This window comes from Arvicanthis niloticus, chromosome 24 (genome assembly GCF_011762505.2).
Source record: "Arvicanthis niloticus isolate mArvNil1 chromosome 24, mArvNil1.pat.X, whole genome shotgun sequence".
Lineage (NCBI taxonomy): Eukaryota > Metazoa > Chordata > Mammalia > Rodentia > Muridae > Arvicanthis > Arvicanthis niloticus.
In genome coordinates, this window is record NC_133432.1 from 20,820,280 (window position 1) to 20,838,846 (window position 18,567).

Here is an 18,567-nt window from a genome sequence, read left to right on the forward strand (position 1 = left end):
TTGAGGATTCTACTCAATCACTCTTTGCCTTATATCTTTGAGACAGAATCTCTCACTGAACCTAGAGCTAGTCTGGAGGCTAGAAAGCCCCAGGAAACTTTGGTTTTGCCACTTCCACTCACAGCTGATTATAAGAGACTTGAGGCCACAACTGGCTTTATACATAGGTGCTGGGATCTGAACTCATGTCCTCCTGCTTGTGTAGCAAGTCCTCTTAGACACTGAGCCATCTCCCCAGTCCCCAACTTCTGTTTTTTTTTTTTTTTTTCCCTTTTTCTTTTGAGACAGGGTCTCATGTAAGCCAGGATGGCCTTAAACCCACTATGTAGTTAAGGATGCCTTTGAAGTCTGGATCCTCCTGTCTCTACCTCATGAGTGTTGGGATTACAGGCCCATGTAACCATCCTGTTTTATGTGATGCTGGGGATGGTACCCGGGGCTTCATTCACTGTAGGTAAGCGGTCTGCCCACTGAGCCACATCCCCAACTCTAGCTCTTAATCTTTGTTCACATAGCCTAGGGGATAAGCAGGTGTCCTTGGTCACTGTGATAGGCACAAACCTAAAGCAACAGGGACCATCAGTCACACATAAACCTCAAAAACTGTGAGCCCAACATGAACTCTTCACTTTTTAAAATTGCTATATTCCAGGTATTTGCTACAGGAATAGAAAATGAACACACTATTCCCCAGGCTTTTTTTTTTTTTTTTTTTTTTTTTTTAAACTAAAACTAAATTCAGAAGCAGATGCACTACTCTGTAAAGGACCAGATGGTACCTTTATGTTATAAAATTTTACCTTAGTTTAAAAATTTTTATTTATGCCTCCCTGTCCCCCCCCCATCATATATATGTATATATACACACCTATGTTAAGTGCAGTACCCTTGGAGACCAGAAGAGGGTGTTACAAGCTGGAATTACAGGCAATTGTAGGCAACCTTATATGGGGTGGGAGTTGAACTCAGGTCCTTTGAAACAGCAGCAAGTGCTCTTAACCATCTCTCCAGCCGTCTCTTGGCCATCTCTCCAGCCCCATTACCATGTTTTAAAAAACTATTTTTTATTTTTTGATACCTGTGTATTTGAAATTCTAGAGGATTACACAAATACTTTATTCTGACCTGTTCTCTCTCTCTCCCTCCCTCCCTCTTTCTCTCTCTCCTCACTCTCTCCCTCTTACTTTTTTATTCCAATCATTAAAAAAATTTAAAGACAATTCTTCAATGAAGAACTTGGAAAAAGCGGCCACCTCTTACTACATGATGTTAACATCCATGGGTAATTTTTGCATAGGTCAAACACTATGTTTGAGGTTGAAAAATAATGATTCTGTTATTTCTTGTGCATTAATTTTCTGAATTCATCTGCAGGCAAACACACACACACACACACACACACACACACACACACACACACACATCCCCCAAATCAAAAGCAAAATGCCTTCTTCCACAAAATACCTAGAATTCCCTATTTCCTTCCTTTACAAATGTTTTTAAAATTTTAAATGTTATTGTTGTTATTGTATGTGTGTGCAACATATATGTATTTATGCCATGGTGTGTGTGTGTGTGTAGGTCAGAGGACAATTTTGTGGAGTTGGTTCTTTTCATCCACCTATACAAGGTGGCTGAAGAGATCAAATTCAGGTCCCCAGGCTTGCATGGCAAGCACCTGTACCTACTGAGCCATCACCAAGCCATCACTGATGCTCTATAAGATGGCATTTGGAATCAATATGGACAAGGGGCTGGAGAGATGGTTCAATGGGCAATAATACTCGCAAATCTTAGCTCTTAGGTAACAAGCCAGGCATGGTCCCACGTGTGCATGTGACCCTAATATTGAGGGGTGTGCGGATAGGAGGATCTCTGGGGGTTGCCTGGGCAAAAACCCCATGAGGGCCAATTTTATGGGAGCTGCTTTGCCTCAAAGGATTGTGTGTGTGTGTGTGTGTGTGTGTGTGTGTGTGTGTAAGAGAGAGAGAGAGAGAGAGAGAGAGAGAGAGAGAGAGAGAGAGAGAGAAACTGAGGACACCTGATATCCTCCGATACCCTCCATGGGCACATACATGGGCTCATGCTCAAGCACATACATATACAACACATACACACACACACACATACACACACACACACAAAGACACACATGCAATCACTATGTCATTTTGGATTTTGAGTCTGTTTCCTTTTTTTTTTTAATTACTAAGAAGAAGGTCGAATGTGTGAATTTATTATTCAGTTGAAATCAGTACAGTGCCAAGGATGCTGGTACTGGGGCTATAACATAGAACTTGTGCTGTGGTAAAAGAAAACAGTTGTCACCACATGAGCATGGATGGAAGCTTCCAGATGCACTTAGGAAAAGTGTTTTATCTGCAAATGGTGGCACGAGCCTGTGATCCCAGCACTTAGGTGGTTGAGGTAGGAGGAGAAGGAATTCATGCAGCCTTAAGCTACTTAGCAAGTTTGTCCTTTTTCTCCTCCTCCCCCTTTCTCCTTCTCCTTTTCTTCTTCCTCCTCCTCCCCCTCGACACCCCCAACTTCATCTTCTTTGTTTTGGACACGAGGACTTGCTATATGTCCCAGATTTACGTCAGCTAGCAATCCTCCTGCCTCAGCTTTCCAAGCGCTGGGATTCCAGGCATGTGCTATGTATGACACCTGGCATATAAAATTTCCTTCTTCTTCTAGAAGTTAAAAGAATTGTCATCATTTGTGCCGATCCAGTCCCTCCGTTAATCTTCTTGCCACAGAGTGATCTCAGTTGTTTGTAAAGCTGCGACTGTGCTATTTTATGCTGCACATTTACTGCCATGGAAACAAATCAATGCAGTGCTTTTTCTCAAAAAACAAAAACAAACAAACAAATAAACAAACAAACAAAACCAGCCCTGTAAGATAGTTCAGCAGGCAAAAAGGCTTTTATAACCAAGCCTGTTGGTATGAATTCAATCCCTGGAACCAAATTCTGCAAGTTGTCCTTTGACTTCCGCATACACACTAAGGCACATGTGTGTATGCCTCCAAAATTGAAAAGAACAAAACATAGTTGTGCTAGAGAGATGGCTCAGTAGTTAAGTGTGCCTGCTGCTCTTGCAGAGGACCCGAGTTCAGTTCCCAGCACCGACACTGGGTGATTAGAACAATCGATAACTCCATTTCCAGGGGCTCAGACACTATCTTCTGGTCTCCTCAAGGACTCATGACTCACACACGTATACACACACATACACCCATATACACACATATATACATAAATATAAATAAAATAAATCTTTTGTTAAAAATCCACAACAAAACTGGACAGAAATCAACCAGATTAAAAAAAAATCTAAATGCAGTCTTTCTGTGTGTTTGTTTGGTGTGTGTGTGTGTGTGTGTGTGTGTGTGTTGTGGAGGCCAGAGTTCCTAGCCTTCCACCTTTTTTGAGACAGGGTCTGTCTTCTGCTGATAGCTGCACTGTGTAGTAGGTGAGCTAGCCTGTGAGCACCCAGGAATTCTATTGTCTGCATCTCCCACATCATGGTTGGAGTCTATCAGAGATTACAGACTCCTGCTACTTGGGTTCTATGGATCTGAACCCAGGTCCTCATGACTGTACAACAGGTACCTTACCCACTGAGCCACCTTTCCAGACCCGGAATAGTTTCTCCAATTAACCTCTTCATGCATTTTTTTAAGATATCATAAACACCTACAAAAACTCAGTGTTTTCTACTTGCAAACTCAGGGTTGATGACTTCCTTAGTGTATAAACTGATGACATGACCACTCCACTGTATGCTTAAAGGGAAGGTGTTTATTGTAGATATGACAGAGAGGACAACCAGAGGCATCTGGAAGACTTCAGAGCAGAGAGAGAGAGAGAGAGAGAGAGAGAGAGAGAGAGAGAGAGAGAGAGAGACAGACTGAACATGGCCAGCAGACTGGACCTGACCATGAGAGAAGCAGAACAGAGCAGAGAGATGAGGGAGGGGTCATCAGACTTGGCCAAGAATGCCTTTGTCTGCTGAGCTGTTTCCATGGTCCAACCTTTCTTTCTCTTTTTGTTTTTTCTTTTCTAAATCTCCAACCACTTTTGTTTGGAGCACGGCAGGCCCCCTTCTTGCTTTCTGCTCCTGATTGTCTGAAGTACTGGAAGGTAGATCTATCAATTAATGGGCAAACGAAAAGAAGGAGAGACAAAAAGAAAGGAAGAGAGAGGTGCAGAGTGACCTGGGCACTCCAGAAAATGATCTGTACCAGTGAGACTGTGATTGTCCCCTGCCTCACGCTTGTCACAGAATCCCAAAGTCAGGAAGAGGACAGAAGGTATTGTCTCCCAGGGCTCTGTATTTTCCTAGACCAGTCCTTATCTAACTAGAAAGTGTGTGTGTGTGTGTGTGTGTGTGTGTGTGTGTGTTTTACACATTTATCGAATATCCTATTTATCTAATAAGTTAAACAAGTATCAGGTTCCTTGGCCCAGTTTCTCCCTTAACCTGGAAGCCTTATAATAGTTGTAGTTAGTGAGGGCAGTGAGACACTCTGCCTTTATCGTGATCCCCAAAGCCAGCTACTTTCTTTCAGTTCTTGATGTGCCTGAGGAGACAGACCCTTGATGCCCCCTTCCTTAGGTCACATCTTTGACATGTGTTGACTCCTTGTAAGCTGCAGGTCCTTGTGCAAAACAGCTGCTCTCTTTGTCATGTTAGTTGTGTCTACTGGCAAGAATGTTTGTTAACTATTGGTGTTCCCTTTTAAAAGATGGGCCATTGAACTCTCTAACCACTCCAGTAACTGTGGGTGGACTTGGTAGGGCGGGGGCTGAAAGGTGCTAGAGTGGAGGTTCTCAACCTGTGGGTCGCGACCCCCGGCAAACTTTTTATCTCCAAAAATATCTACATTATGATTCATAACAGTAGCAAAATTACAGTCATGAAGTAGGAACAGAATGATTTTTAAGGTCGGGGGTCACCACACATACCATGAGGAACTATATTAAAGGGTCTCAGGGTCAGGAAGGTTGAGAGTCACACTGCTTTACAGGAATAGTGGGTAGCCCTAAAACTAAAATTGTTGAATTAAGACTTGGGGGCAAAGATAGCCCTAGGAAGGTTAAGAATCGCTGTGCTAGAGTATGTAGTCTAGAAAAAGGTTAGTTAAGGGTTTCCATATATACAGTTGTATATACGTATGTATACCATTGTCTAAGCTGGGTGAAGACTCCTGTATATTTTGGGGCCACCCTGGTCCTGTTAGTAACTTCTCGTTCATGCCTTGTCAGTAAGCCCAGTCAAGTCACTGGTTCCCAGGGTGAATTCTGGGGGAACTGTTTTATTATTAGGGGGGCATTATGAAGAGGGGGCTGATGTGTCCAGGGTAAGAATTTTCACAACACAATGACAAAGGCCCACTTTGTTGAAGTGTACTGTAGACTTGGAGTTGAGTGACCCCTTAGTATACTGTTATTTCACAGAGTGGCATTTAATCTTTACAAAGACCTTAAAGGGGGTGGATGTCCGTATTGGTCCCATTTCACAGACGAGGATGGCAAGATTCAGAAAGAACAAATCACTTGTCCATAGGCGGGGGTGGGGTGGGGGGGGAGGACAGAGTGAGAACTTTTACCTGGTGTGTCTGACACTGGTCATGTGGCTCACTCTTTACCCTCCCCCCACCCCCTGCGCCCCATCCTGGAACTCCCTGTGTGGGGATAGCCTTGCTGTCTTGCCACTGAGCTGAGCTTTGCTGGCCTGCATTCCATCCTGAAAGAGAATTTCTTAAAAGGGCTTCAGATTGTTAGAAGACATCGCTTTCAGCTGGGAGTGATGCTCCATACCTGCCACTCTAGAAGCCAGGAGGCTGAGACAGGGTGACCCCGGGGGAGCTCAGGGCCCGGTTAAATAGAGAGCTACCCTCAAAGTAGATATAACAGGTTCTCAGGTCCCAGAGGACCTGACTTCTAATCCAGAAATCCATGCCAAAAATCCCCCCAAAACCCAACAACAACAACTGGGTTGGTATGGCCTTACATACTTGTGTAAATAAATATTGGAGAGGTAGAGATAGGAATTCCAGGAGTGTGCTGGCCAATCAATGTGTAGCCTGCAATTCAAAATGGCAAGAACCCATTTCAAAAAAGAAACAAGGCGGATGGTAACTGAGAACATCCATGACGTCCTCTAGCCTCCCCATGCATACCCATACTCCCTCACACAAAAACTGTGATCCTTACCCACGTATGTACTGAGATTTCCCCCCACTGTATTTATCTACCTGCCATTCCCTCCTCCCCCCACAGGACCGGGTTTCAGATGGTAGCTCAGCCTGTCCTGGAAACTCACAGGTGTCACTGGTAACTCCGAGTCCAGGTTATCCTGCGCCCACCTCCTCAGTGCTAGAATGGCAGGTGTGCCCCACCACACCTGGCTCGTTTATCACGTTTTTGTGGAAACCCTTTCCACACATCTGTAAAACAAACACACTCAGCTCACCCGGTGTCCCAAGGAGGCTCTAAGACAATTTGGGAAGGGAAGCCGGGACATGAAAAAAAAAAAAAAAAAAAAAAAGTACTGTGGTAGGCTAAGACATCTTAAATGTCAAAGGTGTGCCAGCAGTAGCAAGCCCTGTGGGGACTCAAAAAACCTGCAGCTCAGGCGGCAGGCCAGGAGGTCCAGACAGGGAGGGGATCTCGATTAACTTGTGTGACTGGCTGCCAGGGCCAGTGCCCAAACTCCCTTGGCAGCAGAGCCAGCCAACGGAGAGGTAGTGGCCGAGCATTTTTGGAAGAAACGCTAAGGATGACTTTCCCTGGGTTGTTCCTGATTGGAGCAAGAAATTTCTCCACGTCTTTGATTCTGACAGTGCAGGCTGCTGAGCTTGGGATCCATGGTCCTCATAGGAAGTAAGATCCTGGCAGCTCAGATAAAAGGGGGATACCAGAAAAGCTAGTGCCATCCAGGTGGGTTGTTGTCTCTCTCTCTTGGCTCACCCAAGCAGGAACAGGAAGGGGTTATGAGAAGCTCTGGGGGGCTGGGGTCGAGGGTAGGTGACTTGTTACTTTGATCTTTTTCTTGATAAGACTACTTCTAGTAGCAAGATGTATCACCTCAGCAGTTGGATACTTGAATGGCAGCCAGATGGCCCCCCTGGGGAAGGCTAAGTGGTGACTCAAAGCTAATTGTTGCCCTTCAAGTGTGGGGCAAGGGAAACCAGGATTCTTCCTGGGTGTAGACTTGGGAAGTCAGCTTCAGGTTAGGCTGCAAACGATCTGTGAAGTTTCCACGCCACACCTTGTGTCAAGGTAGGCACCCATTCTTTCTTATGGAATCTATACTATGACCTTGGTAGAACTGGGGACAGGCCACATGTTCTGAGGCTCTAGGGAGGCGGGATGAGAGATGGGTGTGTGTGCTTATGCCTTTCCTAGACATAGCGAAGGGACGGCTCACAGCATTTTGATCTCACCCTAGTTTTGACTGCCAGCCTTTGCGTCGACATCTCCTCCTTCCCCATGGCATCTGGGGACTCAGGTGTAACTGTGGGCATCGGGGAAGAAGGAGTTAAGGTAGGGGTAGGCGTGCTTGAGTTGGGGTTGAGGTGTTTAATAGAGAGAAGCAAGCAATTGGCGAGTGTGAACGTGGGCAGCTTCTTTGGGGAGGAGAGGAAGGAGGGCCGGCTGCTAAGCTGCAGCTCGCCCCCCGCGTGTGTCTGCCTGTGTGTGCAGCGTGCATGTGTGTGAGAGCGAGTGTGAGTGCGCGCGCACCGAGGCGTTCCTCAGGTTGCGCTGCCTGGAAACGGAGGGAGCCATTGGAGAGGCTTTGGGGGTGGGGGTGGGGGTGGGAGGTCCCCAATCCTGGGAGAAAAGCGAAGAGAGACTGGGGTGGCCAAGCCAACCCAGCAACCAGGTTCCAGGCTCGGTGTTGGGGAAGAAGGCAAGAGTGGTAGGGGGATCTTCTTGCTAGAGACCGCTAGGCTTCTTCCTCTGGAGGAACCGGGGAGGCACTGGGGAGGAGGCCGGAGCTGCATGGAGTTTCTGGGGCGCGCAACTCCGGCGGGGCCTCGGCCACTGGGCTCCCGGGCGCAGCGAGGAGGCAGCCGCGCACATGGGCTAAGCCCGCGCGGCCAGCGGGCGCGGGAGGGGTAGAGGCGAGAGCGGTGCAGGGGGTGCGGGGCGCACGTTCCCCCAGACGGGAGGCGAGGACAAGGACAGGGGAGAAAGGAGCAGCCTAGATCATCGCGGGCTCTGCAAAGCCCAGCTGTGAGACTCAAGGGAAAGGAAAGACTTGCGCCGGGCTCCGGTGTGCCGCTGGGTTGGGCAAAGCGGCCTCTCAACCGGAGTGGGGGGACGCCGTGGGAGCCGGCTACGGAGAGGAAGGATGCTCGCGCGGGGACGCGTGTGAGCGCCAGGCTGAGCGCTCGGTTTCGCGTCGCCCCCTCCCTGCGGGCCTCGGAGGAGGTGCCTGGGCAGCCGGGCAGCGGAGCTCCTGCTCCAGGAGAGGTGAGTGCTGCTCTCTCCCAGTCTTTATCCTGCATCCTCCCTGCATCCTTGCCTCCCTCCCTGCTTCTGTGGTCCCTTCCCCGGTTGCCCCTACCCTAGCGAGTCTCGTAGTGGGCGGGTGTGCTGCCCACAAGCGCCTCCCGGACCTGTTGGCCCCGCTCTAAGCACCCCACCTCTCGGGGCCGGGGTGTCACCCGAACCATCCTGATCTCTCTTGATGCTTAGGGTGGGTGAGGATCGCTGGAATTGCAGAAGGGCCTGGGTTCACTCGTGGGAATCCCGGTACTGTGCCCAGCTCGTGGAGTCTTGGGTGCCAGTGGCCACTGGGCTGCGCACCCCTGGGGACACCCAGGTTGTGGGAAAAGGGAGCTCTGGGTTTGGGGATTCGATCCGCATCGCAGCCTAAGTGGGAGTCCTTGGTGGCATCCTGGTCTCCGGGAAGCTGGAGTCATGGTGATCTATCCAAGGAGGTGGGAGGTATGGTTCACTCCATCTCCATCTCCCCACCCCTGATGCTCGCCCCCTTTGGGGAGGATCGGTGGTTTTGGAGCACATGGGGTGATTCTAGAGGCCTCAGGCAGCCCCACCGGGACCTCTGGGTGGCAAGCTTTGGAACTAATCCAGATCCAGGGCAGAGGTAGACACCCCGCCTCTCTAGCGCAAGCCAGGTTTGCCCGGGTGCCCAGCTTCCCCAGACCAGCGCTTCGGGGAGTGAACTTCCTCAGACTTGGTCTGAGGGCACCAGGGCAGCAGCAGGTAGTTCTAGTCTTGCCTCAGGGCTATGGAGGACCCGAGGATACTTTGACCCATAAGCAGATGGTGCTAAGCCAGGACTGAGCGCCGCGGTTTGATTCCACAGTGCTGGACACGTGCATCTTCGGCCCCCATCCCGGTGTTTCTTCTCCAAGCTGTTTCTTTGCACCGGGAGTTTGTGAGAGATCTCATTTGCGCCTCACTCCTTACCTCCAGGGGTAGCTGTGCCTGCATGCAGTTCCTTAGGTGCCAAGACTGGGGCGCCGTCCCTAGGCCCCAGACTATTCTTCTTCTTTTTCTTCTTCTTTTTTTTAAAATTGTTTTTACATAAAAAGGAGACATTCCTGGGTTCAACACATAGCAGCCAAGAGTCGGTAGTGTGTGGCTGTGAAGTCTGATAAATTGTGGTATCAACTACCTTCTGCAGTGGCCCAGTACAGTCTGAGCTGCAGAGTTACCAAGACCCATAGAAACAACTGTTCTAACCCCATGCATTTCTGCACGTGGAGGGACTCGTGTTCTGCATCTAACTGCTGTCTCCCAGTCTCAAAGATCAACTTACACACACACACACACACACACACACACACACACACACACACACACACACAAATCACACACAAATCGGAGCTAAGCAAAGGTTGTAAAGCCGTTTGGTGTGAAATTGTCTTACAGAGTGGTGCAAAACATACTGACCACAGAGCACCATTCCAGCTCTCCTTGGGGTTGTTGGAGATGGTGATTTAACATTTTAATTAATTCACTAATTAATTAATTTATGCAAGGTGGGCATCAGTGGTATGGTAACAATGTGAGTTGTTATTGTTACTTAGTTTCTTATTTATTTGGTGTGTGTGTTGGAGGCCAGAGCCATAGGATCTCCCTAGAGCTGGAGTTACAGTATAGTTGTGAGCCACCTGACATGGGTCCTGGGAACCAAACTCATGTCCTCTCTGCGAGAGCAGCAACCACTGAGCCATCTCTCTAGCCCTTATTTTATCGATTTTACTTTCTCTTTGGCATTACTGGGGATGACACCCAGTGCTGGGTATTCATTTCCTGGAAGTGCTCTACCAACTGTAGAGCACTGGGTGAAGTCCCCATTTCCTACAGTTGGCTTTTATTCCCTAATTCTGCACTGTGAGGTGTTGGAGGAAGTCTTAGGTGACCCTTTAGATCTCTCCTGGGCTGGCAGCTCCCTTGCTGTGCCTAGTTCAGCACCCTCCCAGGGATGCTCAGGTCATGGAGACTGTTCATTACCTCTGTAATCAATACATGGGGTCCTGGCAGATGCCCAAGGCAGCTCATGAGCTGAATGGCTTCCGAAAGGTGGCCTTTTCGGAGCCAGTTGAAGCTTGTGGGGTTTCATTGAAGCCGCTGGCTGACCTTTTAGAACTGTTTTAGGATTGTTCACTAAGACGTCACCTCTTTTCAGATTCTGAAAGTGACAGTTGTCACCCACCCAGCCTTCACTGTCAGTGTGGCATTGAGGCTTGTAGAAAGAGAGTAAGTAGCCAGGGGTGGTGGCTAAGGTCTGTGACCCCTGCACTTGTGATGCTGAGGCAGGAGGATTGAGGCTAGACTGGGCTGCATTGTGAGACTCTCTCAATCAATCAGTCAATCATCACATTAGTTAACCACATTAGACCTTGTCTCAAAACAAATGAACCAACAAAGAAATAATTTGATTCAGCTAGTATCACCGAGAAAATTCGGTGTTACTAAGACTCACCGTTAAGTCTTAATGGGAATCCTCAGACTCTCTTCCTTTTGGTAGATAGGGGTGGTAGCCAGACAGGGTAGAGGATATCTAACCACTACATTTTTTCCTTTCATTTTTTTTTGTATTTGTGTTTGTGTGTGTGCAGGTGTAAGTGTGTGTGTGTGTGCACAAGTGTGGAGTTCAGAGGTCAGTTTTGTCTGTCATCCATCAGGTGCTATCTGTCTATTTTTTTTAAATTTCTTAAAATTTATTGTATATTATTATGTTACTGGTGTGTATGTGTGCGCATGTCTGTGTAGGTACATGTGTGTGTGTGTGTGCATATGTGTGGATGTGTGTGAATGTGTGTGCTCACTCTAGTGCTTGCTAGATATGTGAAGCTGGCTATGAAGCCCTAGGAGACCTCTAGTCTCTGCCTGAAGCCCCAGAGATCCTCCGGGCTCTGCCTCCCTATCCCCAGGATTATAAGTGTGTGCCCCCACGCCTGACCCAGGCTCATATCCTCCTGTTTGTGCAGCAAGCCGTTTACAGACAAAGCTCTCTTCCCAGCCCAACAGCTACCCTTTTGAATTTATCATTTATCTTCTCATTAGGGCTTAAAATACAGGGCAGGGCAGGGTTTCAATTTAGAATTCCTTCTTTCTCTCCCTCCCTTCCTTTTCTTTGAGACAGGCTCTCACGTGGCGGCTCCAGCTGATTTCCGCTTTTCTGTGTAGGACAGGATGACTTTGAACTCCAGATTCAAAGTCTTCTGCCTCCACTTCCCCAGGGCTGGAATTATAGGTCCGTGCTACCGGACCCTGCTTAGAAATTGCCTTAGCAAGGCACATGTGCTTGGGAGAGCCGGTGTGTTTTGGGGTCACTGGCATGAGAGTGTCTCTATGAGCTGGTCCTGTAGGCCGTGTGTCCAGTGGGGAGCTTGCCAACCCATCACTATAGTGACATGCATTGTTTGTGGTGGTGGTGGGTGGGGTAAAGAGGGGGAGCTGGTTCTTATGAGGTAATTCTGACTCTGATATGATGAGCTTCAGATATTTGAGTCCCACCCTACTTTATTTATTTATTTTCTCAAGATAAGATTTGGCTTGTAGCTCAGGCTGGCCTCCAACTTGTGACCTTCCTGCCACGGCTTCTGAGTGCTGGGATGTAGGCATGTGCTACTTTGCCCCATGGATGCAGGGCCGGGGATGGAACCCGGGGCTTTGTGTGAGCTTGGCAGACCCCTGTATCAGCTGAGCCACATTCTCAGCCCAATTAGGCCTCTCCCTTCTTTTTTTTCTTCTGTTTCTTCTTCCTTCTCCCCTTTTCATTTTTCTCTTCTTCCTCTTCCTCCTCTTCCCTTTTCCCTCCCTTCTCTTTCCTTTCCTTTCCCCTCTGGTTTTCCTTTCCCTCCTTCTCCTTCTCCATTATTACTACTGTACATCTTTCCACCCAGGTACAGGATGGGTGGCCTCTCTTTGCCTTTTGCTCAAGGCTTAAATGCTGGTAGTCAGACTCTGTAATCTCTGCTCATGATTGCAACCCAGCAGTTGTCTGTGGGATTTTTTTAAGACAGCATGCTCCCTGACGCTCAAGCAATGGGGCCATCCTCCCTGGATCAAAGGCTCCGGTTGAGGCTGATTCTCAGTGTAGTCAGAGAAAGGAGGAGACTCGAAATGCAATGGCTGCTTCTAACCTGGGGTTTTCAAAGTGATTTATCTTTTTAATTGTTAAGCGTCCCACATAGGCTGGGGATATGGCTCAGTTGGTAGAGTACTTGCCCAGCATACACGGAGCCCTGTTACATCTCCAGCACTTTGGAAATGGCATGCAGTGGTGCACAATTATAGTCCCAGGATCCAGGGAGACTGTGACAGAGGCGGGAAGATCAGGAATTCAAGGTCACCTTAAATGACATATTGAGTTTGAGGCCAGCCTGGAATATAGAAGACCCTGTCTCAAACCTCTAAAGCCAAAATACAGTATTAGAGGGCAAGGGGTCGTTTGGAGTTTTAGAGCTTAAAGGTTAAACCAAGGGAGGGACCAGAGAAAAGGCTGGGGGATAAGCGGGAGTCTTTGGTTAGGACTCAGTTCTCCATCAGGGCTTCAGTGATACTGAGAGATGTGTCTCTGAAGGGGAAAATACAGAGGACCGGATGCTCACCTGCTGATGCTGTGGACCAGTCAAGCCTGAGGGGCTGTGGCTGAGACCAATGTAAAGCCAGCATTATGCAGGTGAATACAGGCACCCTGAGATGCCAGAGGTATCAGATCCCTCTGGAGCAGGAGTTACAGGTGGTCGTGAGCCACCTGGCAAGGGAGCGAGGATCCCGACTCAGGTCATCTGCAAGAGCAGTTGATGCTCTTAATTGCTAAGCCTGTGGTTGGTTGGTTGGTTTGCATATGCGCCCGGTGCTTGAACCATGGGGTGTGTACAGAGTTCAGCCGAATCTGTTTTCTCTTATAAGCTGCATCTCAAGGATTGAACTCAGCTTGTCAGCCTGCTCTGCAAGTGCTGCCTGGATCTGGGATGGAGAGCTAGCTTGGCACCCGTGGGAGCTGGAGGCTAGAACTGTCTAGAGCTTCCTGTGTTTCAGTGGCAGCAAATGATTCCAACCTTTTCCTGTTTCCTCAATAGTGTGTGTGTGTGTGTGTGTGTGTGTGTGTGTGTGTGTGTGTACAGGTGGGTATACACACAGGTGCATGTGGAGGCCCTTTGGATTCTTTTTTTTTTTTTTTTTTTTTTGAGTCTTCTTCAAGGTTTGTTTGAAACATGGCCTCTCAGTTGAACCCAGAGCTCACTGATCCGGCTAGTCAAGCTAGCCAGTTTGCTGAGGGAGGGTCGTCTCCTGTCTCTCTATTCCCACTACTGTAATTACGGATGGCTAGTGCCACCCACCAAGCATTCACATGGGTTCTGTAGACCTGACTCTGGTCTTTCTGCTTGTTTGGCGATGGCTTTCGCCACTCAGACATCTCAGCAGCCCAGCCTAGCTTGCACAGGCGGTGACTGGGTGATTGGTCTGAACGTGTAGCGCTTGAGGGCACGTCTGATAGACGCAGTTGGAAGCTTCTTAAACGTCATGGATGTAAGAAGTCATTTTCTGGAACAATCTCTATTTTTCTTTTCTTTTCTTTTCTTTTCTTTTCTTTTCTTTTCTTTTCTTTCTTTCTTTCTTTCTTTCTTTCTTTCTTTCTTTCTTTTTTTTTCTTTCTTTCTTTCTTTCTTTTTTTTTTTCTTACGCGGGAGGAGACGCGCAGGAGCGAGCGGGATTCGAACCCGCGGGGTAGAGAGAGAGCGCAGAGGGGCCCCCGCCCTCTGCGGGCGGATGCCTTAGGGGCTGCGCCACCGCTGGTTCGCTTCTAGTTTTCTTTTAAATTTCTTTTTCCTTTCCCTCTTCCTTTCTTCCTTCCCTCTCTTTTTCTTCCCCTCCCTCTTTTTCTTCTTTTGAAGCGGAGTCTCTTGTGTAGATCAGGCTGACTTCAAACTCAGCGGTATATTGGAAGATGACCTTGAACTCCTGATCCTCCTGCCTCCATCTCCCAAGTCAGGAGCTTCCAGGTGTGTACCACCAGGCCAGCCTTCCAGATTTCCATTTGACAAAGGAGGCAGAGGAGGGTCTAACTGAGACAGGTGGGTGGCTGGTTCAGGTGAAGCAGTATTCTGGGGTTACCAAGACTACATAATTGGTTTGTTTTCCCATAGACAAGGCTTCGAGCTGTTCTCCAGGCCTAGACTGTGGGAGAAGGTAGTGACCTATTTTAAAATGGCTCATTAGGGAATCTCTGCTGCTATGAACGTGGCCAGTTAAAGTAGGTTGTTTTATCCCATGCCGGTCAAATCCAGGCACTTAAGTCTCCTTCATTCATCCAGCTCAGGAGTACAAAGAGGCTCTTTCAGGCTCTGCACGGGTGGGGTGGGGAGGGAGGAATGGTGAGTTTATCAGCCAGAGGCAGTGCTCTTGTGTTCTGGAGGCGTAAGGCTAAAAGAACAAGGTAAAATAGAGACGTCAAATTACAGAAACAGGGTGTGGCAGCACACATCGGTTATCCCAGCGCTTGGGAAGCTGAGGCAGGATGGTTGCTGTGAGCTTGAGGTCAGCCTGGGCTCCATAGGGAGACTCTGTCTTAAAATAAAATAAAGTAAAATAAAATAAATAACCAGATATCATTGAGTTGCAAGGGCTATTTGAGATTGGGTAGGCAAGGAACGTCTCCTTGGGAAAACATTTACACTGACAACAGAATTGAAGCCACAGAAGATGGAGCTGTGGAACAGTTGGGAGCAGCCTGTGCAAAGGTCCTGTGGTAGGGCTGAGCTGGATGTGTTCGATGAACAAGAGGTAGGCTGGTGGAGCCAAGCATGACTTTTAGAGAGGCAAAGAACCAGTTCAGCATGTGGAGTTGGTGCTGAGTTGGGAGGAGGCTCAGGAAAAATGTAAACAGGCCTGTGGCATGACTGTATTTATTTATTATTCTTTGTTATTTGAAAACATTTACTTATTGTAAATGTGTATGCATGCGTGTATGTGTGTGTGCATGCACACTATGTGTGTGTATGCGAGAAAGTCAGAGGACTTCTTGCAGAAATATGTTCTCTCCTTCTACTTTCTAAGTCCCAGGGACTGAACTCAGGTCACCAGGCTTGGCTGTGAGCACCCTTACCACCTGAGCCATCTTGATAAGCCTCTTTGTTGTGTTTTTAATTGGTGTATAGTGATGCTACACACGTTGTGTGATTCGCCCCGATACCTTCTTCTTCTCTTGTTCCCATTTTCTCCCTCCTGAGTCTCCTTCCTTCCCTTGGTCTCTCTTCGGCTTTTATACCATACATAACAATTGTTTTATAGATCCCCATAAACTCTAGGCTCTGCAAGTGAGAGAAACGCGGTGTTTATCTTGTCTTGAGTCTAACTTACTGTTTTCATGAAAGTGACATTTCTGACTTGTTCATGGCTGAATAAAGCCCCACCGTGTCTGTGCGTCAGGTTTTCTTCACCCTCTCCTCTGTCGGTGGGCAGCTCATTGGTTCCGTATCTTGGCTATTGTGATGATGTTTTTAAGAATCTTGGTAGATATGTAAGAGTACTAGGCTGGGCTATGTGAGAGCGGTGTGTGTGTGTACCTGTGTTATATGTACACACGTGTGAGGTAGCCGGCGGATGTTGTGTGTCCTGCTCTGAAAGTCTCCACCTTATTTGGGACAGTATCTCTAACTCAGTTCTTCTCAACCTATGGGTTGAGACCCCTGGAGTGGTTGGGTGACCCTTTTACAGGGGTCACGTTTCATATGTCCTGCTGTCAGAGGTTTACATAATGATTCACATCAGTAGCAAAGTTGACACTTATATAACAGTTAGCATAAGTTACACTTACAAAGTAGCAACAAAAATAACATTGTGGTCGGGGCTTGCCATAGCATGAGGGTCATCACAGCTTTAGGAAGGTTGTGAACCACTGGGCTAAATGAACATGGAGCTGGGCTGGAAGCCCAGAAACCCCTGGTGACACTCCTGTCCATCCCTATCCCCATACACACACACACACACACACACACACACACACAAACAAATACACACACATGCAGACATAAACAGATATATACACACAGACACACAGACACAAACACACACACACACAAACAGATACACACACATGCAGGCACAAACAGATATATATATATATATATATATATATATATATATATATATATATACACACAGACACACACACACACACACAGACACACACACACACACACACACACACACACACACACAGTGTGGACACATACAGCATGCCACCCAGAACCACATCAAGCTTCCTCCCTGGGTGCTGGGGATTTGAACTCGGCTCTCCTATTGAGCAGCAAGTGTTCTTCCTCACTGAATCATCTCCCCAGGCCTTTGTTTGTTTGTCTGTTTCAGGCAGGGAGGGTCTCATTCTGTAGCTCAGGATGCTCCGGATTTCACAACGAGTCTGGCTCAGTCTCCCCAGTTCTGGAATGGCAGGCCCGTGCCACCAACACTCAGCTCTCCCGGTTTGTGTTTTCCCGAGCTCCCCCAGCATCCTGCACAGGTCCAGGATGAACCTCCAGGAAACCCAGCCTGTATGTGTGAGAATCGAAATACGGGATTGCTGTGCTTCCAAGCGACAGATGGAGAGAAAATGCTTTGCTGACCTTAATTTAGTGATTTCTAGTGTGCCAATTAAATGTGGGGACAGAAAAAAAAAAAAGATGCATTTGTAGTACAATTTCAGTTCTGCTGGGGGAAAAAAAAATGGCATAAAATAACGGATGGAAAGAAATGGACCGAAAATGTTAACCACGCTTGCCTAGTGATAGGGGTACTGTGAATGACTGAGATTTTATTTTGTTGGTTTGAAAATGAATTCAGGGGCTGGATAGGTGGCTCAGTGATTAAGAACACCTGTTGCTCTTGTAGAGGACCTGGGTTTGGTTCCCAGCACCTACATGGCAGCCTAAAACTCTAGTTCTCGGGGATCTGATGCCCTCTTCTGACTGCCCTGGGTACCAGCACTACACACACATTCATACAGACCAAACATCCATATGCATAAAATGGAGAAAAAAAAATGAATGTACAAAGTGAATGTATATTTCCCTTACAACTGGAAAAACGTATTTGGAATCCTTTCGTTTGGCAGCAGGGCAAACAGGGCCTTATTATATAGTCCAGGCTGACTTTGAACTTGTGGTAATCCTCCATACCCCACCTCCAAATGTAGAGATTACATAGGAGCCATCACACTTGGCCTTTGTTAAAATTTTTTTTAAAGATATATTTGTGTGTGTGTGTGTGCATGCGCCCACGCACACGTGTGTGCACATGTCCACCTGTTGCATGTACTTTATTATGGGTGTATTCATGTGCACCTATGCAGAGGCCAGAAGACATGAGATCCCCGCCTTATTGTTCTCTGCCTTAGTTTCTGAGACAGGGTCTGAACCAGAGGAGGCTGCCTGGCCAGTGAGCTTATAGCCTCTACCTGTCTCTCATCCCACAGCTCTGGGATGACAGATGCACATGTGGCCATTCCCAGCTTTTAAGTGGGTACTGGGGTTTTGAACCCAGGTCCTCTTTCTTTCATAGCAAGTGCTCTTATCCATCTACTTAGCCCTGTTCTGAAATTTTAATGTCAAAATCCCATGGTTCTGATTAGGAGACAGAAGATGCAATGCTAATTTTGCCTAGACTTCCCGATGCGTGCTCCTTTGTTTTATTTTATCTTGTTAGGAAGAATTTTTTTAGTTCAGAAAGTAAACTTCTTTTGCATTGGGAAGATAGTTGGCAAAATGCTTGCCTTGTAAGGATGAGGCCCTGAGTTCAGCTCCAGAACTCATGTGAAAAAGCCAGGTATGGTGGAGCATATCTGTAGTCATGGTGCTGAGGACCTGGGGATGGGAAATGTCTGGGGCTCCCTGGCCAGCCAGACTGTCCTTCAGGTCAGTGACAGACCCTGTCGCAAAAGACAAAGTGGAAAAAAACAACAAGGAGGGGTAGCACAGGCATGAGCACAAACAGGCACACACACACAAACAAAATAAACCTTTCTTTTGTTGAGGCAGGGTCTTGCTATGTTGCATGGGCTGACATAAAAC

General features: G+C 47.6%; 1 protein-coding gene across 9 annotated transcripts in view; it reads left to right on the forward strand.

Annotated features, from left to right (window-relative positions):
- Caln1 (calneuron 1) overlaps positions 1–18,567 on the forward strand; it is a 474,231-nt gene that overhangs the window by 73,093 nt on the left and 382,571 nt on the right. The window contains exon 1 of one of the 9 annotated variants that reach the window (XM_076923060.1): positions 7,612–8,488. The exons of the other annotated variants lie outside the window; for them this stretch is intronic. The gene's annotated coding sequence lies outside the window, so the exon portion shown is untranslated. Of the gene's footprint in view, positions 1–7,611; positions 8,489–18,567 lie in introns of those variants that run through there. 9 annotated transcript variants of the gene reach the window in all.